This window comes from Argentina silus (genome assembly GCF_951799395.1).
Source record: "Argentina silus genome assembly, chromosome: 3".
Lineage (NCBI taxonomy): Eukaryota > Metazoa > Chordata > Actinopteri > Argentiniformes > Argentinidae > Argentina > Argentina silus.
In genome coordinates, this window is record NC_139657.1 from 5,837,962 (window position 1) to 5,842,961 (window position 5,000).

Consider the following 5,000-nt stretch of genomic DNA (forward strand, 5'->3'; position numbering starts at 1 on the left):
ATCCAAAGCAACTTACAAGAATTACATTTGTCTACCACATGGATTCAAAAGGAATGGACAGGTGTGAGTTATGGTAAAAAAAATGAAAACTCCCTTCAACTCAGGCTTACAAAACTCAGGCTTCCCTTCAACTCAGGCTTACACCACTGATCCTGACTTTTTAATGTCCCTACTGTTTATTCCCTTACTGCTTCCCGTACCCTCAGTTTGCTCCACCTCACCTGTTTTTATCTTTCTCAGTGATTTCAAAGCGTTTCGGTTGTCCAGTTTCTGTCATACGGGCTAGTCATCTTTCAGTAACTGACTGAACAATTTTTTCAAAGTAGCTTTAGTTTGACAAACTATATTTCTCTCAAGGATAGCTTTAGTAAAGTTCTTCTGAACTGTTAGACATACATTTTCAGAGTAGCATCCCCAACACTGGGAATTGGGAGACATCACAGGGGATATGCTGTGCTGTGGTTTTCCAACTCTGGTCTTGGAGAGTGTGAAGGTGTGTGAGGGAGTTCGGCACAGCCAAGCACTAAAACACCTGTGGCTGATTGCATAAAAGGGCTTGATAATGAAAATGTTCCATTTTAACATCAAAGTATCCAGTATGTAGATTTAAGCTCTAAAATAATGCTAGATAAATCTGTAGTGGTAAAGGAATGGGAATCACAAGACAAAGAACACTCAGTGAAGATCTGATTCTCAGCTCAGATGCCAGGGGCAACTTTTCAAGTGGGGTGGCCAGAATGGGACAAATATTTTACTAAGCTAGGCAGGGGAATTATTTCAGCTAGACCTACGGATGGTAGAACATCTCCTTGGGTGGAGGATCTGGGAGACCTCTCCCAGGAAAATGTGGCTTTGTGTAAGCGCATTTCGTACAATTCTACATTGTTTTTCAACATTGTTTGCTTATAATCTACCTCCTCTTGCTTGAAAATCGAGCTGTCTGCCTTTTTTAATGAGAGAAATCTGTGAGGAAAAAATGGCTTGAAATGCATCAGCACCTGTGTCCTAAAGTAAGATTGTTAATTTTGCTCAGGTGGATGTGGCTTCATAGACACACTGGAACTGGAAGGTTTGAGGTTCTCTCTGTTGAAAGGTTCAGCAATATTTCTCTTCGTTGGAGATCGATGAACACATGATAACCTAGACAGGCAGAACACCAAGAGCCCACAAATCATGTAGACAATCTCTCTGAATGCAGCGGAAAATGTTTGAGAAAATATGACCATGGTGTTGAGCAAGGGGTGCATGGCGACTGCCAAAACCGCCACTATCGTGGGAACCGTCCTCTGAAGGGGGGCCGTTGTTCGTTCGAGGCCTGAGATAGTATCTAAAAGTATCACTGACTACTAATAATATATTTTTGGACTGTGATCAAATCTGAGGTGGCCATTGGGATGGCCAAGCTCTTTTCAGGGGTGGCCACCCCTGTAGGCCTGCCCCTGTCAGAAGCTCAAGGCGTTAAGGTGAATGGCCTCTGTGCGCCGGTCTCAAACATGGGCAGACATTAGAGAGCTCCAGGCACTGTTAGATATGCCTCACTGTACATATAGAGACTAAAGGTGATGGGTGAATACTGGACTCATGTAGTAAAGGCTGGTTAACTGTGGCAAATCCTGTAACAGAAGCAGTAAACCAATGTACAGTGTTTCATTGTTGTGCAGCGCTGGAATTCATCGCATCACACACACCTTATCTCAGTTAGGAGGATACCTGATTGGGGTTCCCCCTCATCACAGAGAGAGAGAGAGAGAGAGAGAGAAAAAGAGCAAGAGAGAGGGATAGAGAGAGCATACACAAAGGAGGGCGGACACTATTGGTGCGAAATGTAATTACAGAAATTAACTATGTAATGAGGGGAGCGTAATTATAAAGGTTGTCTAATTGCTACTATTACTGAGGGGAAACAACTCAGCTACAATTAGGTGTGTACTCTACGTGTGTGTGTGTGTGTGTGTGTGTGTGTGTGTGTGTGTGTGTGTGTGTGTGTGTGTGTGTGTGTGTGTGTGCGCGCGTGCGTGCGTGTGTGTGCGTGTGTGTGCGTGTGTGTGGACATCACACTTAATATGAGCACCTGTGAGCTTGTGTGTGTGTGTGTGTGTGAGGGGAGGGGGGGGGTAATATCCCATTGATACTAGACATCTAGAAACTGCCAAGCAATGTCAACATACATACATACATACATGCATGTATCTGTCCATAGAATCCCTTACAATAATGAACGGTTAGGTGAAGTCATGGGTTGAACTTCCATTGAAAATGCCAAATTGCCTTGGCTAATATCTTTCTAAGCTTTACCACTGATTTTGATGCCATTTCGTATGTCCGCTCAACGTGGCAGTGTATACACATCCCCTGAATCTTTAACATAAAAAATTCAGAAATTAAAAATGTCTACAATATCCAGTCAGTGTTGGGTAATGTCTCTGACCAGTGCATAGAGGCAGTTAGGATCAAAGGTAATAATACTGTAGTTTTTATTACTAAATGTATTACATATCGGTTTCATGTGCCCATAAACGATGAATGGGGAAGACCAAAATGTGAACTGTTCTACCATCCCCGCCATCAGCTCTACCATCACCCCCATCAGCTCTACCATCACCCCCATCAGCTCTACCATCCCCGCCATCAGCTCTACCATCACCACCATCAGCTCTACCATCGCCACCATCAGCTCTACCATCGCCGCCATCAGCTCTACCATCGCCACCATCAGCTCTACCATCGCCGCCATCAGCTCTACCATTGCCCCCATCAGCTCTACCATCCCCGCCATCAGCTCTACCATCGCCCCCATCAGCTCTACCATCGCCACCATCAGCTCTACCATCGCCGCCATCAGCTCTACCATCGCCCCCATCAGCTCTACCATCCCCACCATCAGCTCTACCATCCCCGCCATCAGCTCTACCATCGTCCCCATCAGCTCTACCATCACCCCCATCAGCTCTACCATCGCCACCATCAGCTCTACCATCGCCGCCATCAGCTCTACCATCGCCCCCATCAGCTCTACCATCGCCCCCATCAGCTCTACCATCCCCGCCATCAGCTCTACCATCGCCACCATCAGCTCTACCATCGCCGCCATCAGCTCTACCATCACCCCCATCAGCTCTACCATCACCCCCATCAGCTGGTAGGAATGGTATCAAACGTGTGTGCCTCATTCTGGTCCGTGCATTACAGTGAGCCCGTCCTCCGTCTTCTGCCTCCACCAGCCTCCCCTGATACAGTACACACATAGCACTGAACGGAACAGCCCTCTGTCTTCGATGCTGTGATCAATCTCCGACTGACAAACACAAAGCTGTGAAAAATAGAATCCATTAGCATCAATCACCATCTGTAAAGTCTTACAGATGAATCGGTAAGATCTTGGTATGTGTCGGTGTATGTAATGGTAAGAGGGTTGCAACACAAATGCACAATGGATTGACCTCTGCAAGCATCTGTATGGGTTTCATTTGGGGATTGACCAGCGTATTAGAAATGCCTTAAATCCACACATCCACACAGCCTTCAAAAACATGCCATATGTATATGTCATGTATATATGTATAGTATATATAGTATATATATATAGTATCACTGCTTTTGATAGGTAGGTATTGTTGAGCTGGTCCTCTGTGGCTCAGTTGGTAGAGCATGACACAAGTAAAACTAAGGTTGTGGTTTTAGATTCCCGCTGGACCCTAACCCTAACCCTAACCCTAACCCTAACCCTAACCCTATGTGCTGTACTGTAAGTTGCGTTGAATAAAAGTGTCTAAAATGACATATATATATTATTATTATTATTATATATAGAGAGCACTGTCTCACGTCAGCTAGCGTGATTGCTGACTTAACAGTGCATATAACTTACTCTAAAAGTGACTTCAAACAGTAGTAACTAACGATTTATATATATTATTTATATCAAGTTTTCATGTCTTTCTAACATAAGGAGCAGTCCCTATAGAAAGCAATGGGAGGGTGCATGAATCTCACAAATTAGGATCTAATTGATCGCGGAGGCTCTCTAATCTTCAGATCTTCAGATTGGTTCCATGTCCTGCAAGACAGGTCGGGCGAGGCTCTGAGCGTCGCATCGGAATGACGCCACCTGTCATAAGACAGTGTGTGTAGAGAGGCTAATGTTGAACACAGCTTTAGAACGAGACAACTCCAACAGCATGGGTGATGCAACAGCAAGGGTCTTGAAGGGTGATGCATGGCTCTAATTCCACCAGTGGAGGAATGTGATCTGGGGGGTTCAGCTTGGGGGAGGGTGGCGGGGCGGGGGGGGGAGTGTTTTTTCCCTCCTCCTCCTCCTCTTCCGAGAGAGTGTGGATGTGAGGGGCAGTAGGAGAGAGGGGCGGGGTTGGGGGTGGGAGGGGGGTTGGGAGGGGGGGTGGGGGGTTAGTGTGGCTTTTGTCTGCTTCCCACGTTTCAAAGCCAGTCTTGAAAAATGAATAGACAGAGAAAATCAATTGCATGACCTTCACACGGCTAGAGAGAGGGAGGAGAGGGAGGAGAGAGAGAGGGGGAGAGAGAGAGGGGGAGAGAGGGAGGAGAGGGAGGAGAGAGAGAGGGGGGGAGACGGTTAGGGGAGGGAGGAGAGAGAGAGGGGGAGGAGAGAGAGACGGTTAGGGAAGGGAGGAGAGGGGGGAGAGAGAGAGGGGGAGAGACGGTTAGGGGAGGGAGGAGAGGGAGAGGGGGAGAGACGGTTAGGGGAGGGGTGTTGGATTGGAGGACGAAAAGAGGGAGCAAGGGAAAGGAGGGGGTGGGAGAGAGGAGGAGGAAACGTAAAGTGGCTCAGAGATGTATAGTTATATTGTGTTCACCCATTCAGTGTGTGTGTGTGTGTGTGTGTGTGTGTGTGTGTGTGTGTGTGTGTGTGTGTGTGTGTGTGTGTGTGTGTGTGTGTGTGTGTGTGTGTGCGGGTGCACAGGTGCCTGTGGGGCCTGTGTGAACGTGTGTGTATGTGTGTGTGTGTGTGTGTGTGTGTGTGTGTG

The 5,000-nt window shown here is 46.9% G+C and overlaps 1 protein-coding gene across 1 annotated transcript in view; it reads left to right on the plus strand.

Annotated features, from left to right (window-relative positions):
• Positions 1-5,000, plus strand: part of npas1 (neuronal PAS domain protein 1) — a gene marked incomplete at both ends in the record, with an annotated part of 26,269 nt that overhangs the window by 2,064 nt on the left and 19,205 nt on the right. The gene's annotated exons all lie outside the window — the stretch shown is intronic.